This window comes from Bradysia coprophila, unplaced genomic scaffold, assembly GCF_014529535.1.
Source record: "Bradysia coprophila strain Holo2 unplaced genomic scaffold, BU_Bcop_v1 contig_111, whole genome shotgun sequence".
Taxonomy (NCBI): Eukaryota; Metazoa; Arthropoda; class Insecta; order Diptera; family Sciaridae; genus Bradysia; species Bradysia coprophila.
Window position 1 is genome coordinate 42,124 of NW_023503388.1, and position 20,536 is coordinate 62,659.

A 20,536-nucleotide genomic window follows, 5' to 3' on the forward strand; every position below is an offset into this window, starting at 1 on the left:
AAAAACTCCTTCCAACGAACGGATAACAGATGCAGAAAGTTTGGCAGAATAGACTGAATCCCCATATGTAAAGGCAGGCAAGAGAAGAGACTTAACCAGCATAATTCGAGTAAAAAGATGACCGCTCTGCCAAAGACTACGAAACCTTCCAAAAACTTTTGAGCAAACATTGCTTACTTGATGCGTGAACGTCATCTTTTTGTCTAAAATAAGTCCAAGAATCTGCACTTTATAAAAATAGGGGACAGCAATACCATTAGGCAAGACGCGAGGGATCAGCCTCGGGGAGAGAAGTTTATGGCCTGCGGTTTTTTCGCATTTAACTTCAAACCGTTCTCTCTTGTCCAACGACTGACAGGATAAAGGTCCTGGTTAATTCTGAAAACGCCCTCATTAACCTTACTATTGGCACACGAAAGGAATAATTGTTCATCATCCTCAAACACATGATCCTTGATCCTTAAGGAATACCGACCTCGACCACACTAAGCTTGGAAATATGATCATCAACGCATACACATTTGCTAAAGATTTAGATTTCACATATTTGAGTGCACCAAACTAGATAATAATAATAAACAAATTGCTGCTGCCGTTTTGATTTACTCTCGAATCGAGAGTGTCGATTATATAAAAATTACTTGAATTTGTTTGTGTGCGGCCAGTGAAGCAGCTGAATCGTACCATCGAACGTATGCACTTATTCGAAAGTCGCCCCCTGTACTACTGACAACATTCTACCATTAGCCTAATGAGTTGGTAAATTGAAAGATAATTAAAATCAAAGAAAACTTAGACTTTAGCGGCGCTTATAAATTTAACCCAGTAAAGTTATATAACATTTTTATTCGTTTAATTAATAATGTGACTCTATATGCGGTTATACGAACAATTGAAAATATATAATAATATTGAAAATATTCTTAAATTTTATTTATATATAGAGCTTCTACATGGGACAGTTAACACTATAATCAGAGCAGCTCTCCAGCAATTTATTAGCTTTTCAGCTTTATTTTTGGTTAGATTTGCTTTTTATGAATTTAAATGAACGGTCGTTCGTCTAAGGATGATAGTCAATACTTTTCTGCAACTGCGCTGCAAAAAATGAACTTTTTCATGCCTACTTTGAATAGCATAATGGGGGTCTTTTTTCACTTGTTGCGAAAAGTCTTTTCGCAACTAGTGGTGAAAAGTGAAAGAAATGAAAAATCCATTCAAGACAAACTCAGTCCTTTGCACACAAAATATCCGACTTCTTTGACACACGTCCAATGTTTTTACGTTTCAAAAATGCATGTAGAGTCGCGTACTTGCTGATATCCACATTCCGATTTAAGAATATCGTCGCCTTCAATTTCGAATACAAGCTCCACAATGTTGAGGGCTTCATGACTTTGCTTTTCTCGTTAAAATAACAAAATAACAAAACATTCTCGCACACAGAAATTGTTTTCTTACTCTAGCACCATTCAACTAATTTTTTGTACGCGGTCTCGTATAATTCTTTCGATTTCGTGGGTATAATGGCTGACGCAGCTTCCGCAGCACCGTTTTCAATATCGGAACACTGGAAACACTCTTTTTTCTTTTACCAACACGACACAGATGATGCGTACGACTCGACTTCTAAGACTTATTTAAACGAAATGTCTTGCAGTAGTTTTATGATCATAGCCCTCTTTGATTGAATGATTGAAAAAGTTGCAAGTGTTTTTTGTTGCAGAAATATTTTCTTGTGGAGTTGTTGCTGTGTTTTCATTGCAAAGACGCGTATTAAGGAAACAAATTTTCAATGCTTTCGTTCAAAGCCACATCACTTATATGCTGCCTATCCACAGTGAAGGTTCGCTGACGAAAATGGCTGAGCTGCAACGACTTCAGAACAAATGTGTCAAAGCAACGTATCGACTACCTCGTTTGACGTCTTCCACTTATTTGTACAGCACCAGTCTGATGCCAGTTGAACAACTAGCCATTGTTGAGAGAGTGGCTCTTTTGCGCAATATGGTTTTGAGCTCGACTAAACACAATTTTTTGATTCATTCCCATCGTGTGATTAGTGGCCGCTGTACCCGGCAGTCTGATATGCTTCATGTGTCTCTACAGAACCCAGCTCTTATGCTGACGATCCTTGATTATAACAGGCTTAGGAGTTTGTTGAGTTGCAAGGCGATTAAAGATACCTTAAAGATTAGAATAATGACTGACAGTGACGTTTATAGTGCTGTGTCGCCTTTTCGATGTATAAATTAACTGTGATATTGCTTTCTCCAGCCTCTGTCATTTATTCGCTCCTTCCGTTTTGATTGCTTGTGATGTTAACCTTTAAGTCGGTATTTGGTTTTAGTTTATACAGCATTTTGTTTGACGTTTTGTTGGTTATGAATTTTGACGATGGTTTTATTTCATTATTTATTATTGATGTTTTGACGATGACTTTTGACCTAATCTAGTCTTGTATATTGTGATTTTTTAGGTCTTTTTTCCATAGGAAAAAATACCCTATTGTGGACACTTTGTCTGTCTGTCTGTCTCTCTGTCTGTCTGTCGGGTGTTCCAACTTTATGAAAATTTTGGAACATATTATTTGATAATGCAATGTCACTATGAGCAAATCAACACCAGGCAATAATAATTATTTGTTATCTGATAATTGATAGCTGATAGTTGGCATTGCAATTCGAAAACTTGGTATTTGGTAGTTGACTACCAAACGTAATTTTCGGCAGAGATGTTTACTATTCGAGAGCTGCTCACCGACTGATGAAATTATTCTGCCTGCTTGTCTATTTAGATTCGAGTATTTGGTAGTTGTCAGCTGGATTGACATTGAAAATTGCAATGTCACTATGAGGAAATCAACACCAGGCAAATAATAATTATTTGTTATCTGATAATTGATAGCTGATAGTTGGCATTGCAATTCGAAAACTTGGTATTTGGTAGTTGACTACCAAACGTAATTTTCGGCAGAGATGTTTACTATTCGAGAGCTGCGCACCAACTGACAACTGCCTGCTTGCCTATTTAAAGCTTGAATTTTTGGTAGTTGACTACCAAACTGGTAGTTGACTACCATACTGATAGAGAGGTGGTAGAGATGTTAACTGTTTGAGAGCTGCACACCGACTGATGAAATTATTTAGGCTGCTTGCCTATTTATAATTTGATAATTTGGTAGTTGACTACCAAACTGGTAGTTGAATACCAAAATGGTTGTTGAATAGTTGAGTTTGGTAGTTGAGTACAAAATTGGTAGTTGACTACGAAACTGATAGAACGATGGTGGCGATGTTATGCTCAAAACAAACGAGGCATTGAAAACGTGTTTTGGTCCTATTTTTCATGACGAAACTTTCGAAACTGTCAAATGAAGTTAGAACTTTTTCTATTCAAAATCGCGATTGCTGCATCTGTCAATGAAAACTAGGACCAAAACACGTTTTCAATGCCTGGTTTGTTTTGAGCATTAACTGTTCAACAGCTGGATATCGACTGAAGAAACTATTCTTCCTGCTTGCCTATTTGTAACTCACGTATTTGGTAGTTGGTATCTCGAGAAGTGAGAAAATTGAGAGAAAGAAAAAAGACCTCACTAGGCTTATAGCCGGTCTATTCTTGTTTTTGTGTATAATCATGTTACTTGTTTTTTTTTGTACTTCACACGTACCCCCACAAAGAAGTAATAATAAATTCGATTTAAAAAAAAATTAAGTGCAAATTTAGCTTATATTATCTAAAATTAGTATACGCAAATATATCTTAAGATCATTTGTAGACTCAAGCGGTTTGTATGGATAGAAGAAATTTGTCTGTAAAATTTGCATTTCAAAAGTTCACTTTTCGCGCTTGTTGCAGATTTTTTTTTCACATCTAGTGACGAAAACAACCACTTTTCGAAACTTGTTGCATAAATAACTATTTTATTGCGAAAATGCTTTCAAAGTTCATAATGGATTAATTAGTTCAACCAATTTAGTTGTATCGACGAGATACCAAGTGCAAGTACTTTCCGTACAGTAACTTACACAAAGTTACATTTTCTTTCTTATTTGTTATTCATTGTTCAGTCACACCCCAACTATCGACCATTTACCATTTCATAATTTGAAATTAAAACGTTTTTCTATTTGTTTTCGTACCGATCGTTAAAATTTCAATGGATTGGAGACCACTTGTGCAATGAATCAATCAGTATAGAATGATTATGGTCACATAGACGTTTTGTAAACCCATTGATGTTTGTGGGAGTTTAAAGTACTAGTGTACCTAGTGGGGAAAAATGCGAGGAAAATTCTATAAATAAGTTCTTGGTGTATTTTCATTTGTTTCTTCTTTATCTGGAATTAAATAGATATAACAACAATGTTTTTCCTAAAATAAGTCTAAGTGGGGGGGAGAATGTTCTGTGTGTGCACAACATCCTCTTAACATAGGAAAAAGGAAGCAAATTTACAATTCAATCAAATGGAAACGCAACGAACTCAAAGTGAATATTACGGCACCAATTCAGCAGCATTTTGCAACAACCTAACCATGTTTAAAGACATTTTTTAAATGGTAGAAACTTGGTTATTACAAAATGGTGAATTATTAAATGTATAAATGAAACCACATGGTTTTTAGTGACTTTCTTTTCACTAACTTTTCCATGTGAATGCTTCATCTAATTCCCTTGACTGGAAGTCATTGGTTTTACAGCAGACAATACACCGTACGTAACACGATCGCTATGATTAAAAAGTTATTTACATGCGTCGAAAACCGTACTTTTTGAGTTAAAAGCACTACTTTCGACACCCTGAACATTTAAAATCCATTACATAACTCGGGATGAAAGGTATAGTTTTCGTGTGAGTTTTGTTGATCCGAGGCGAAGCACACGAACACGAGACTTTTCAACTTCTATCCAGTTATACATCCGCTCTTTGTTGACACGATAACTTGAGTAAATCTCCACCGATTTTTTTTATTCGATGAAGTATTGAAATCCTCAGGTCAAGCTCGAAAATGGGTGGTATCGGTTCAGCCATCTGGGAGTAGTTCTCAAAAGAAGCCTTTGTTAACACGATAACTGGAGTAATTCTTAATCGATTTATAAGAAATCGTTTGGTGAAGAAGGGAACTTCTGAGGTTAGGTTCCACGATAGATTTTGTTGGCCTAACGTTCTAGCTGCAGTTTCTAAACGAATCTTTGTATTTATTTCAATAGTATGTTTCTTGACATGTTATTTGGCCTTGTTAACAAAAGCAAATAAACAGAATAAACCGAGCGAAGCGATGGCCGCTTTAAGTTTAAGTTTAAGTAGCAGAAAATGATTTTAGTAATTTAAGTATCGATTTATAACGTTTCAGAACGTTTCGAAGATTTTCAGTGAAACTAAACTAAACTTAAATTAAATTATTAACGAGAGATTAAGAGTTTTGTTTTTATAGATCAAAAATTTGACCACTGGCAGTGCTATCGCATGCCAAATTTTGTGTGCTAACTAACAGCAAACTTCACGAAACGGGGTAATTTTTGATTTTTTTAAAAGAAAACGAATAAACTGAACATTCTTACTATAAAGTGTATTGAACAACTTGAAGTTACCGGGAAACGTTTATGTTTGAAGTTAAGCAAAATAAAATCACTAAATTGTTCCAAAAATGCTAAAATTTGATGTTGAATTTCTCAGAATTCAAAAAATATTCCGCTTTTGTAGGGTTGGCTGTATTTGGTTAGCACACAAAATAGTCAAAGTGAACTGGGTACTGTCTACTGTCCTTTGTTTCGCCAACTGAAGAGATCTACGGCCATCAAAATTACTTTACATTGAAATATGAACCATGACCATGGCAGCAAAATTGCAGAGGCCACAAATGAAAAACGTTCAACGTCATACCTTATACAACGTTTGAGTGTCGCCATCCAAAAAGGTAATGCGGCGTCAATAAATTAAGATTGGCTCACCTAGTTTGTGTATATTACGTAGGTGGAAGCACGGGGTTTCAGGGGGTTTCGAACATTTAGTTTTTTCATGTTGCAGATATTGCAGTGTCAAATTCTGTCCAAGATGTGACATATTTGCAAGGTATTGGCCTTTTTCACAAAGTATAATCAGCGTAACCTTCGTAAAAAGAATCTTGAATCTGACAAGAGCACGTGTGCCAACGTGTAAAAAACAAATGTTCAAATTTATTATTATTATTATGTTCAAATACCCCTGCTGAACCGTGGCGATCCTCTTGTCTAACGGACAGTACATAAACAAATTCCATCATTTATTATGGGAACAATACCTCCATCGAAGAATTTAAATTTTAAAAGAAATATTTTATTTTTAAAAAACAATTATGTTTCGTACATGATGTGGTAGAGAAACTAGCTGCAGATTATACTAGTCACCTATTACTCAAAAAAAAAAAATTAGAAACTATTGAGAAGTTCAGGCAGTCAAGGGATCTGACCCACTCAACAGGTGGGACATAGTAATTCAGATTTAAAATTATCTGCGTATTGCGTTCGCAAATTAACCCTCAATACGTTTTAACACCTCTCTACCGTGAATTGGATTTATTCATTTTGAAAAACGTGTTGTTCAATTTAAATTCAAGTGGTATCTACAGTTGAACGTCTGAAGAGCGGTGGTTAACATGAGACATATTGTATATATCTGCTACAAGTACGTACACACAACACTACACAATTGAGTTAAATTGAAAGGTAAAATTAAGAGATAGATCACACAACAAAGTTTAGCAATGAACCTTACAAAACACAAACATTGTTTTTATTATTGGTAAATATTCATTAATAAATATCAACGGAAACTTTCGTAACAATTCTTCACACAAACACAAAAAAAAAAAACAAACAAATCCAAAAGAGGAATAAGTGAAAATAATTGTTTCAATATTTTAATACCATTTCTTAGCGGTTCTAATCAGCATAATCAATAAAAAGTACTTCGCAAACAGAGTTCTAAACCACTTGTACCTTTAGCGGCAAATTTACATATTAATTTATTTCCGTAGGCTTTTACTTGTCGTGTCGCTGGTAACATCTTTGAACGATAATAATCTGAATTCCGTTCAGTCTATGTGAAATCAGTAAATGAAGTGATCGGAGAACAACAATTTAATGCTTGTAACCAACCTGTTGAACAAGCTGCTTTCAGATCTGGTTTCAGCACAAACGACCATTTGCAAGTGATGAGAACGCTTATTGAGAAGTGTCGTGAATACAACATCGACATAGTCTTGCTATTCATAGACTTCGAAAAAGCTTTCGATTCAGTGGAAACATGGTCGATATTGGACGCATTAGACGAATGTAGAGTAGACTCAAGGTACTCCAACACAATTCGATATGTGTACAAAAATGCTACTTCATGTATAAAACTTCATAAGAGCACGGAGAAATTCAGAATTGGCCGAGGTGTAAGGCAGGGTGACACCATTTCACCGAAATTATTCACGGCGATTCTGCATAGTGTTTTTAGGAAGTTAAACTGGAGTAAAATGGGAATAAAGATAAATGGAGAGTACCTGAGCAATCTCCGCTTCGCTGATGACATTGTACCGATAGCAGCGAATCTAGGTCAGGCTCAGCTTATGCTACAACAGTTAAGTGAAGAGGCAAACAAAGTTGGCCTCAAGATGAACTTATCGAAAACAAAAGTCATGACCAACATCGGGGACGATAGAGAAATCAAAATTGGTGACACTGTCATTGAACGAGTCGACAGCTACGTATATCTAGGACATAAGCTGAAGTTAGGTCTGGACAACCAAACTGCAGAAATAAGACGTAGGATTGGTCTTGCATGGGCAGCGTTCGGAAAACTCAGACTAATTTTCAAAAGCAAAATGAATAATAGTCTGAAACGCAAAGTTTTCGACACTTGTGTCCTTCCAGTGCTCACTTATGGAGCGGAAACGTTAACTTTAACGAAAGCATCCGAAGAAAAATTGAGAGTGACACAAAGAGCCATGGAACGGAGTATGCTTGGAATAACACTCAGAGACAGAATGACGAATCAATGGATTCGACAACAAACCAGGGTCGTTGATGTCATGGAAAGAATAGCATCTCTGAAATGGAGCTGGGCGGGACATATTGCAAGAAGGACAGACGAACGTTGGACCAAAAAGATCATGAACTGGCGACCATATAAAAGACGAGCTATAGGTAGACCACCAGAGAGATGGACAAACGGAATTAAGAATATTGCAGGTACAAACTGGCAGCAAATGGCAATGGATCGTACGAAATGGAAAGAAGTTGGAGAGGCCTACATCCAGCAGTGGATAGAAACAGGCTGAAAAAGAAGAAGAAGAAGAACGAAAAATATGTTTTTATCACTGGAACCATCAGTAACATTTTCTTCTCACACATGCATACAGCATACATGTGCTACTACCGCAAAACAACATAGCGAACTTTTTTTCCGTAAGAAGTACGAGATGAGAAAATGGGTGTGAAAATGGATGATATGTTAGAGGTTTTCCATACAACTTTGTTCTATGGTCGAGCATGTATAATATTATAATATGTCGTATGTGCATGTATAACGTGTTTGTTATGTATGACAGAAAAAAAATGATTTCTTATCTTTATGTTAGAATCTCAAGTGAGTTGTTGGTGACAGCGCATAACAGAATATGTATGAGCGAATATAAGGGAACGTTGTATACAAATATAAGCTAAGCAGACACACCATCTGTCTGGCAATTATGGATGTTCATTATAACTTCAACGTGACTGTAACATCGACAAACATTGAATTGAATAAAAATGGGGAAAAAAATCTGTTCAATTTTATAGGAATTTTGGCATATAATTCATGCGATTGCATCAGTTCCCTTAATTTGTTAATGCTTCGTCAGGACTTGCTGAGCAAACCATTTTTTTTAAATAAAATCTGCCAACTTTTACGAAATTGCTCGATTTGTGTATTGCATTTTTATTGCTACATACATTTCCCCCGTATCCATACAAGCACAATTTTCCATCAAATCAAAAATAATTTCGATATAAACTTGTGCTTTTTGCTATATTTATAAAATCACGATCCACACAAACACGATAGATACAAGCAATTTCCTTTTCTGTGGGGATTTAGATGTCAAATTATTTTAAATGGAAAAGCTTTTCGAAGTCTCCTCAACATTATATATTCTCCGTCGAGTGCAGACGTTTTGCTCCTTCATAATACCGAATAAATATACATGTGTGCATGTACTTGTACAGTACATAGTATATATATTTCTTCGTATGGAAGAAAATTTGCTACCATCAAAGTTACAATGTTCGAAATGTTAATATTATATATTCCTTGGTGGTTTGTGCAATAGAGCCTTTATTATTAAATGGGTTAAAAATGCAATGCATGAGAAGAATATTGAATAGAAAATATGGTCTGAGTATTTCTTTTTTTCCCCCTTTCTTTTCGTATCATAGATTTTTTCCAGTAGATTTTTTTTAATGATTTTCCAACAATTTTATCGTCGATGTGGGATTCAAGTTGTTGTTTTGTCATACATTTTTTTCGCTGCAACCTTTTGACAATTATGTTAAAGCCATAGACTTGGTGATAGTCTACTTCTATTTCCGACAGTGATTATATGAATTTTATAATTGGCAGAAGCACACCTTCACATCCGGATTTCGTGATGAAATCAGTGTAGAATATAGATGTGACGTTAGTCCCATCCCATCCCATCGAACCCGATACATGGACGCACTACTAGTACCTTTGTTCACTGCCGTAAAATATTTACGAAAAAGTATATGTCGCAAAATGCTCGGAAAAATGCAATTACAAATTGTACCACAAAGTTAAATGCAAATTACCATATTTTGTGTGATGAAGCTAGATCCCGAAAATCGAAACACTAATTTTAAGAATGTACTTATGGCATAGTGTCTGTCTCACTCTGAGGACCTTAGCTCACGACCCACTGTCCCGAACTGAACTTTTCTCGGATTGGTATTTTTAGTACCCGTTTTGATTACATTATTACACACTCTCTAGCAACATTTACAAGGGAACACACAGTACAGAACCTTCATAGATGTAGAAGATTTAAATAAAATAAGAAATCAATAAAATATGAAAAAATCTGCTCATAGAACGACGTGACAAAAGCCGTCAGAATAGCCACGCATTATTCACCTTTCTATTTTTAGTATATGATTATATTTGGATGTGAAAATTGTTAGGATTTTACGCATATTTTATTGATTAAAATTAATTTAATAAAAATCCTTTTTTTTGGTATATTTCTTTCGTATCCATGGATGATATTTATTTTACCAAAAAAAGTATTTATTGCCATCATTTTTGGTAACTATGAACGATGAGACTAATGGGATTAATCTTGAAACACAATCTAGGTGGGACGGAAACGGACAGCACAATAAACAGTAACGAAGATGATATGAATTAAGAGGACAATGATTTTATCCTTTTACGCGTAATATCATGGAAAAAGTAACTAAACAGACTCTCCGCGTGGAGGGCTCAGTGTTCCTGTTCCCCGTTATGACAGTATAATCTCAGCCATGGTTTCATTGTTACGTTGCAACCAAATCCGCTTCATGTCGGGCAATCCATATTACCTACTAAAATAACAAATTTCTTCGGAGAAAAGGGTAAAGGCTTACAAATGTACCATATTTAAAAAGCCTTTAAATTATTACTTGCCACTACTCGAGAAAAAAACGTAATGAAAATTTATTTGTGAAACAATTAAAATGATTTCATGCAAATCCTATTGTCATCACAATCATCATCATAATAACAATTTTTCATTTATGAATTCAAGTAAAATACCCTCGGATCTCATGAAAATAACAATAATCATAAATTATGATGACAACAACAATGAAAATGCTTCCAAAACAAACAATCTAATTACCAAATATATTTTTTATTTTCTCCACCAATTAAACAACGTACTGTTCTCGCTCCCCTGTCATATCATCGCATTCCATCAACGCATACAATATAAACTCTGATATATTTTCTATGGGTTAAGTTAGACTGAAAATGGATGGAAATGAATACGAAGCACTCCTTCATACAATTACTATAGAGGTTCTCACGAGGGCTTAGTTAATTATAAATTAATGTAGTAAGGTTGAGCTGCGGGATAATGAATGCAATTGATCATTTGTTGGGATCTGGATGCTTTTATGCAGAAATACATTAGCGAAAAACAACTGTAACGACGTAAGATCGATACAACGTATAATGAGGATCGGGCATTAACTCTCGAAAATGATTCGTGACCTGATGACACTACGTGTTGGGCAGTGTACGGAAAAATCTCTAACTTAATACAAAAGTATTTCAAATGAAGTCTCCCTCTGAATAAAACTGTTTATCTGTCCTCGGCAGATAATGTAGCGTGTGCGCCTCTGTCCAAAATAATTATTACGACGATTTGGAATGTCATTCGCCCATTCTCACCATATTCGCACACCAGGTAAATGATCCAGGCTTCTACCTTCCGCTCATGCACAGTCAGATGCCACCCTGTCCGACAAAGTCGCAGAATGATTCATACTTTGAAAATAAACTCTTAACGCTGTGACAAAATGTTAATTCCCTTGACTGAAAGTCAAGGGTCTTACATCAGAAAATACCATAAAATGTTTGTAACCTAACAATGTATGAAATGTTATGAAAAACGTAATTGTTTGTAACCAATTTTTCTTTGTCATCACGATAACTTGAGTAATTCATAACCGATTTTGATGATATTTTTTTTAATCGACGAGGAATGGGATTCCTGAGGTTAAGTTCGAAGATGGGTTATCTCGGAATAAGGTTCTGGAAATTATTCCAGAAAAACAGGAATGTGTTATTCTCGAGTGACTGGAGAAAATAGTGAAAAATTTAGGTTCCCGAAATTGTCGATTTGACATTTGGAAGGTCAAGTTCGACGATGAACTATGTGTGAACAATTCGTCAAAAGGTTTGCCAGAAAATATAAATGCAACAAAATAATCGATTTGATAATTGATAATTAACAAGCAGCAGATACCTAAAATTACATATACACTAGCACTGTTTCCCGGCCTTCGGCCGGGTCGTACTGTACCCAGGGAAAAGTTTCGTTATTATATTTTCGACCCTACGAGTCGTTTTACATATATCGTCTCATTTTCACTTATCTTAGTTGGGTAGTCAGATAGATCTTATCAAAGACATTACAATAAAAACCTTACAAGACATTTATTTCAAATTATCGTTTTTTTCTGCAAATTTATTGTTTCGATTAGCCGCAAAATTATCAAACATGCGTTTCGTTGACTCATAGCGAGGCAACCATTGGACGTTCCGTTCACTACAGCGCCTTAGCTAGAGTCGAATATCAAAGCGGGCTGAGCCACGTCTTCAACGTGGCGATTAATCTTAAATTTTCATCGAATAAACTTTTTACCAAAAATGCTCTGAAAATGAAAATTTTCTTTGAAAATACGTCTCCAAAAGTTAATCGAAAAGTCAAGGTTAATTACGAAAAACAACCTTAGAAATCCGAATTAATCCGAGCGTCTGCTAAATTGTATAGAGCTGAAACGATATTTTTGTTTTTTACCGTCATGTCATATGATCAAGTCGGTGAATATATTTTAAAAACATAGCTAACGCCTTCCCGTGGCAAACGCCTATTCAGGGCCACGGAGACCCGTACTCAGAAGTTTGGAGTGCAATAACTTTGAACAACCATAAATGTATTTTGTAACCACACTGCATCACAAAAACCTTCGTTATAATTTCTTCTAACGTTATCTTCTGTTGAAATTGCTTGCAGCAATTTCGAAAGCCCCGTCCGAAGTAAAATTTATTAATCCAGCATTTCCATCAACGGCTTTTTTCAAATTTTTCACATTTAACTAAAATTCAAGATGGCGGCTTGCGGCCATTTCGTTCGACAACTAAAGGCACTTCTACCACTTTTAATTATCGTTACCTTTCAAACAAAAAAAAGTTCACGAAAGTCGGATAAAATTTACTTAAGATATAAGCAAAAACATTAAAATTCAAGACGGCGGCCAACGGCCATTTGGTTGGGGTATTATAAACATCACAACCACTTTACGATTGTCTTTACCTTTCAAACAAAAAAAATTCATCAAATTAGCATGAAATTTACTCGAGATATAGGCAAAATCACCAAAATCCAAGATGGCGGCGGCGGCCATTTTGTTAGGACTCTAGAAACAGTAGCATCGTGTCACAATCATCAATACCTTTCAAACAAAAAAAATTCATGTAATTAGCATAAAATTTACTCGAGATATCAGCAAAATTCACTACGTTCACTGTACGGCCGAGTAGCATCGATTAGGCTCACTCCAAGAGACGTAGCTCCCGATCCAATGAACCGAATTTCATGAACTTTTTTTTCCTTGAAAGGTATATGGTCAATACCTATGAAATGGCGCTAAAATAACCGAAATCCGATCGTCCTTTCCTGTTATATTGGCAAGAAACAGTTGGAGCCCTCCGCCAGTTTCACATCAACGGCTCTAGCTCACGAGTAGGACTTCCGATTTTCATGAATTTTTTTTAATCGACAGGTATTGCAAATACCTTTCATTTGCCGCATCACATGCGTCTAGCGTTTAAACTGCCGGAGATATATTTGAAAAACCCTAAATCACTTATAGGGCCCTAACTTTGGAAGGGCCACCCTAGATTGCTCATCTTCGACCTTGAATCAGCATTACCAAACGGGGAAAAAAAAAGAATTTTGGAAAAAAGTTGCGTTTTACTCAAGTTATCGTGCAGACGGACGGACAGACAGACAGACAGACAGATTTTTTTTTTCGCTGATTCGGCATCTCTGAGTAACCCCAAAAGGTTTGCCCTTACTCAGGGATTCCGATTCGGCTTGTTACAAACCCAGTAGTAAACGCATGAGACCCCAGTACTTCGTACGGGTCTAAACAATCTTTGAGGTGCTAGTGTGAGGTCCGAGGCCGACTTTTAAAAGACAAAATTAATGATGCTCCGATATTGTTTTTTGAAATGACTTCGGACGGTGTTTTTTAAAATCTGTTTTGAGAAACGGTCCCGCAGCTTCGTTGACTTCGTCAAATACTTCTTATTTGGAAAATTGGCTCCCAAAAACTGGCTGGTTGACTTGGTAGAGGTTGATTTTAAAATCGACATCGACCGGTCGATCATTTACAAGTCGTAGAGCTGACCAGTTGATCCGTTAGAGGTCGATTTTGAAAAACGGCTTCGTACTACTGACTGGCTGATCTGTCAGGGACGAATTTTGAAAAACGGTCCCGAAGAGCTGACCGGTTGAACTCTCGGAGGTCGATTTTGAAAAATGACCTCGGACGGCTGACCGACTGACTCATTGGAGGTCCATTTTGAAAAACGCCGTCGGACGGCTGATCAGCTGACGCGTTGGAGGTCAATGTTGAAAAACACCGTCGGACGGCTGACCAGCTGACCCCTAGGAGGGCCGGGTGCTCCGAGGTGCCCCGATGTGCCGCGAGGTGCGCCGTGGTGCTCCGAGGTGCGCCGAGGGGCGTCGTGGTGCCCCTACGTTCAGATTTATATGTATAGATGGTAAGCACCTAGAATGCTGTAAATACAGCTAGGTCTTTTTTTTTATTTATGTTGTGATTGATTCATGCAACACATTCAAAACTACAACGGAAGCATCATTTCGTCTAAACAACTGCAATCAGAGATGTGGCTAAACAATGTTTCATGATCAAGAGGTACTTTATGCACGACGAGCAAATAGCAGCGGCCCAGACGTACAGCACTGCTTGAAAGTTGACCATACTTATACTTTGACAGAGATGGCTCAATTTGTCGGCCGTGGATCGGCCAACGATCAACGTTACAATTACAAAAATCTATTGAGAAAATATCAGTCACCCAAATGGTGCATTAGACAAAAAAAAATAGTTGAAGATCTGAAAATTTGTGTCCACACATCAAATAATTTTCCTTGGTGCTAAATCGCTTAGTTCTCTTCTTACAATCAACTGTCTTCAATTTGTCCATAATTAGTGATCCTTAATTAGTAATCATCCGTCCATAATTCCTTTCGCCTTCTCGCTCGTCCGTCGCCATGTAAATAAGCAACTAACACACTAACGCTAAATTAAGTTGGAAAGCCGTCCGTTGCTGCAAGTGAAATATTATATTATATTTGTAATTTGTATTTTTTTTTGAATAATAAAGTTCGTTAAGTTAAGTTAAGTCATCCGTCCATAATATTTAAATGATTCAAAGTTATTTGTAAGGTAAATTTTGGTAAAATAAAATTTCAAGAAAAAAAGAATAAATAATTTTTAATTATACATAAAATATGTCCTCAATTGTCCTTTCCTTCTGGACCTACTCTTACTTCACGTATTGTTACTTAAATATGTTATTTTAGAACAAAAGAAATGGTTAAGCTTAAAGCTTTACATCGCTGTTTCATACATATTGTTGTCCAATGGATTTTTAATTAAACCAAAAATTTGTCCTTTCTAAGTACATTCGACTAAGTATTTTTTTCTCAAATTATTTATTTCACACGCAGAATGCGTCACCACAAGAGATATCAGTTACTTTGTAAGTTATAACACAAAGAGGTGCGTCACCTTCACCCTGATTTTGTATACTATTGACAATTATGACGATTTTTTTATGAGATAAATATTTCATTTACTGATGCTGAAAAAGATTGTCCACAGTTGAGCGCACTTGGGAACTGCCCCCAAGGCCCTGCCTGTGCCCTCTTTTCTTCCCGTAGGAATCGGCGAGGAGTTAGGTCCGAAATGTGTTTCAAGGAGAGTTTGCTTATAACGGATACACAATGATCGTATAAACGGTTTCTCATTGCCTTACAAGGAGTTAGGTCAATTGATCACCTGTCAAATGATCGCTAACCCGAAAGAAATTCAAAACTAATGCAAACTATATACTACAACGTATACCGGCGGCAATAAGTGGTAAAACAAGACACATCAGCTACACATGTTTGTGCTATGCAAATGGATCAAGCAAGGACACCTATCTTACCAGTGGAAAGTTCACATTAGTATCGCATTTCTTTGCAAAATTAGCTGTTACACATCGGTGGGTGACAGAGAAATGATAACAGATGACATGGCACCGGCCCAGCGCCATCTGTTATCATTTCTCTGATGGCTGACAATTTCCCTAACGTGGCGTCGCATCTATCCCCAACCTAAAGCGGCAATTACAAGGAGAATTTGCTTATAACGGATACACAATGATCTCGTATAAATGGTTTCTCATCGCCTTACAAGGAGTTAGGTTAATTGATCACCTGTCAAACGGTTTCGCTAATCCGAAAGAAATTCAAGACTAATGCGAACTATATACAACGTATACCGGCGGCAATGAGTGGTAAAACAAGACACATTCGCTACACATATTTGTGCTATGCAAATGGATCAAGTAAGGACACCTACCTTACCAGTGGAAAGTTCACATTAGATTCGAATTTCTTTGCAAAATTAGCTGTTACACATCGGTGGGTGACAAATTTCCCTAACGTGATGTCCTATCCTTCGCTAAATTATTCATAACTAACTAATCCCTACTAATACCCTACTCTACCCCTCTTCGTTTTCACGGGCTTGGGACCGTTAAATAGCATGTGAAGCGTGCTATTTAGCCGCATTAGTAGATATTGCTGTCATTCAAGCGACCGACATTAAAACCTAGAGCGCAATATAAGTATGCACACAACACATATCAACTAGCATAGCAAACGATATCAGCACAACCAAACATACCACACAGTGCAACAATTCCGGCAGATATTGATCCGATTGAAAAACTAATTACGTTACAGAAGTCCTGAGATCAAGCGCAACACACTGGCATTTTGTTTGATTGAAATCCGTTTAGTCGAAATTTAATTATTTTCATCGTAAACAAAATACAAGAGAAAGGGTTCACATAACAACTACACACACACACACTACGCCATGAGTCCACGTTATGTACTTTTCGAATTGAATCAGATTAGCCGCGAGAATCCATCTAGCAATTTAGCAATTCGTATATGTTCGAAGACTCAGTGGTCGAATGGTTAGCACTGCTTACTTTCACGCAAAGTTTCCGAGTTCGGTTCTCGTTGGGGTCAGGATTTTTTTCCGAGTTTCTTTCATTTAAATGCAGAGTAAAACAAAACTCCCTAGGGACGGGTCGCGGTCGACGATAGATTAATGTATCATATAAAGCTTATATACAGAACCGTTTAATGTATGACATACTCACTCCGGAACGATAAATACTATTATCTCTATCTCTCTCCTATGTGTGCCTGTCACTCCGATAAATAAGACATACATTGACTTTGTAGCTTTTTTTTTGTTTTATTGTTGATATTTGTAACTTTGTAACTAAGATGCACCACACTGGTTATTACCTGTAACAACGCCAGGAACTGGCTCACACAGTGTTGTTGGTCTTAGCATTTGCAGACGCTAAGATCTATGTGCAGAAATATATTTATAGAAACAGTAAATCACATCACTCATAAGACATTGTAACTAAGTTTGTTATTCAGTCTCATCTTACTTATGTAAACAACATACAATAAATAAAGCTTACATTCTCATTCCTGAATGTGTGAAACTGAAGTTAGGTCTGGACAACCAGACTGCCGAAATAAGACGTAGGATTGGTCTTGCATGGGCAGCGTTCGGAAAACTCAGACTAATTTTCAAAAGCAAAATGAATAATAGTCTGAAACGCAAAGTTTTCGACACTTGTGTCCTTCCAGTGCTCACTTATGGAGCGGAAACGTTAACTTTAACGAAAGCATCCGAAGATAAATTGAGAGTGACACAAAGAGCCATGGAACGGAGTATGCTTGGAATAACACTCAGAGACAGAATGACGAATCAATGGATTCGACAACAAACCAGGGTCGTTGATGTCATGGAAAGAATAGCATCTCTGAAATGGAGCTGGGCGGGACATATTGCAAGAAGGACAGACGAACGTTGGACCAAAAAGATCATGAACTGGCGACCATATAAAAGACGAGCTATAGGTAGACCACCAGAGAGATGGACAAACGGAATTAAGAATATTGCAGGTACAAACTGGCAGCAAATGGCAATGGATCGTACGAAATGGAAAGAAGTTGGAGAGGCCTACATCCAGCAGTGGATAGAAACAGGCTGAAAAAGAAGAAGAAGAAGAAGAAGAACACGACTATATTGAAAGAAAAGTCGTAACACTCGCGGAATTTTGAAAACCGACACATTTTCTGTTTCGTGGTTTACTGGTTTTTTGTGAATTTTGCATGCATTTTTATATCGTCGGCAACATGACTAAAGGGCGTATTTCCGATATCTCAGGAACTAGTGAACCGATTTTGAACAACTTTTTTTTCCCTGAATGGTAGTAACAAATTATGAATTTTGAGCATAGAAAAATGTTCAGTGAAATCAGCATTTTTCGCCTTATTCTCTAGAGGTTTTTCAGTTTTTCCACAATAACTTCCGAACCGTATGGCCGATTGACTTCATGTCCTAAGGGTATCGTGAGTTCTCTTATGGTTAGAACTGTGAATTGTCAAAGTAAAGAGATATTATAGTCGCTATTTGCACCTGGGTGCATTTAGTTACTTCGGAAAAAAATGTTTTGAACAGTAATTAACCGTAGATGCTCGTATTTGTTCAAGCGCCTCTGAAATACATAATTTTAAGTACCACCACAAATCTAGTAGCTTGAGGAGCTCTTTTACAACAGTTTTTTTTTAATTTATTCTTATCTCGCAGAAAATCTATAAAATAATGAGGAAACACTCTATCGATCGTTTCTGCTAGTTTCTAAACAATCTCTTTGTGTTGAATTTATGTCAACAATGTTGCGCGGGTCATTTAACAATAATTATTATTCTCTTGTTAGGCTCGTGTATAGCACATCAGAATATAAGTGTCACATAAGATTTAATTACTTTCTATAGCAGGAAGTATCTCGGCAATATCATTAATGCTCCAATTTTTGTTTTCTTGAACATAGTTGTTAGACGTGCACCCAGAAAAAGAAACTTCAGACAATACTCCGCGTATGTGTAAAATTCATCGAAACGGTACAGTCGAAGGAATTTAGTTTTCGGGTTTTCCAAAGATATTAATCTTATTTAACCCACACTTTATCCCACAACAATGGAATCCACAAATTTAAATTTAGTTAACACAACACAACAGTCACAATGACGGCGCTGCAGTCACGATTTCAAAATGTGATATAGGGTGGATAAACTAAATTTTGGTTTTAGCTACATTTTCGCTTGATTTTTAATTATTACATTAGGCTTCTAAATTAAGAGTATCTTTATGCAATATAAACCGTTTGAGTTTGAAAAAAGATGTTTCGTATCAGTGAACGATGTAGGAAAGCGTTCAGTACGTCTCAACAAACAAAAGAACGTAAAACATGTTTGTACATTTAGCCACCCTACGTCCGTCATCGCTTCTATTGTCTTCAAAAACATATTGTGCACTTGTCATGATATGTATCAGAAGTTTGTTTTTGTGTCTCATCTAAAATGCTCGCCAGCAGGGCCGTAGCTACTAATGGGCTTGGGCGGGCTGAGCCCTCCCTGGAATCTTGCGAGCCCGCCCTGGAACTTCTAGAGTCCATCGTGAAATTCTGTTAGCTTAAATACATATCAATTGAAGTTGATAATAGAGACCTCTTATGGCTTATGGCTTAAGGTATTTATCAATCTAATTCTGTTTGTTCATTTCCTGTGTATATCTTCTAAGTTCATAAAAAAGTCTCGCTGCGCGGCTATTTAACAGTTGAAACAATTTTAAGTTTTAATGAAGGATGTTGTAGGAAAAGCATTCAAGATGCAAATAGCATTTTTTCCTTCAAACTTTGGCTATCCGAATCCCGAATTACCTTTGATGGACGTGTCAAGACAAAAACTTGTTTAGTTGCTTAAACACGTAATTTTTGAAAACATTTATAGCCAATTTGAGTTCATTTTCATCAATATTATAGAACAAAACATCCGAAAATTTTGTATGAAATTTTCTTCAAGTCGGCCATTTTTCGGTGTGCAAACAAATTTTCGACATGCGACAAAAATCTGGTCATACGGATTTTCGATATGACGGTTTAAAGTCAAAAATTTTTTTCGCTGAGGTCGATTTTTTCATGAAATTTTGACTTTGAAGAGTCATTTCTGGTGGACAATTTTTTTTTTCTTGTGTTTAAGTGGTTTTGGATACTTTGGAGTATATAGATTGTGTTAAAAATAAATTTGAAACAAAACATTTCGAAACTCAGATTTTGGTTAAATGCTTGCACTTAATTTTTTCGGTTTTTCTCACTTTTCTCAAAATGCTCAAGTGGGATCGAGTGGGACTCTTGGGATATTGTATAGGTCCCTAAGGACCATCGAATCCCGAAAAGATTAGCTTGTTACTAATTTTTGCAAGCTCAAAATCTAATGTGCCCATACTATAACTTACGGGTGGGACGGAAATTAAACGCACATCAAGTATGTTTAACGTATA

The 20,536-nt window shown here is 36.5% G+C and overlaps 2 long non-coding RNA genes across 2 annotated transcripts in view; both read left to right on the plus strand.

Annotated features, from left to right (window-relative positions):
• The window catches only part of LOC119073053, a 144,856-nt gene that overhangs the window by 25,150 nt on the left and 99,170 nt on the right, over positions 1 to 20,536 (plus strand). The gene's annotated exons all lie outside the window — the stretch shown is intronic.
• On the plus strand, positions 7,003 to 19,971 carry LOC119073056. The gene is made up of 3 exons (XR_005086986.1): positions 7,003 to 7,016; positions 7,800 to 7,804; positions 19,569 to 19,971. It is a non-coding gene; the product is annotated as an uncharacterized LOC119073056 (long non-coding RNA).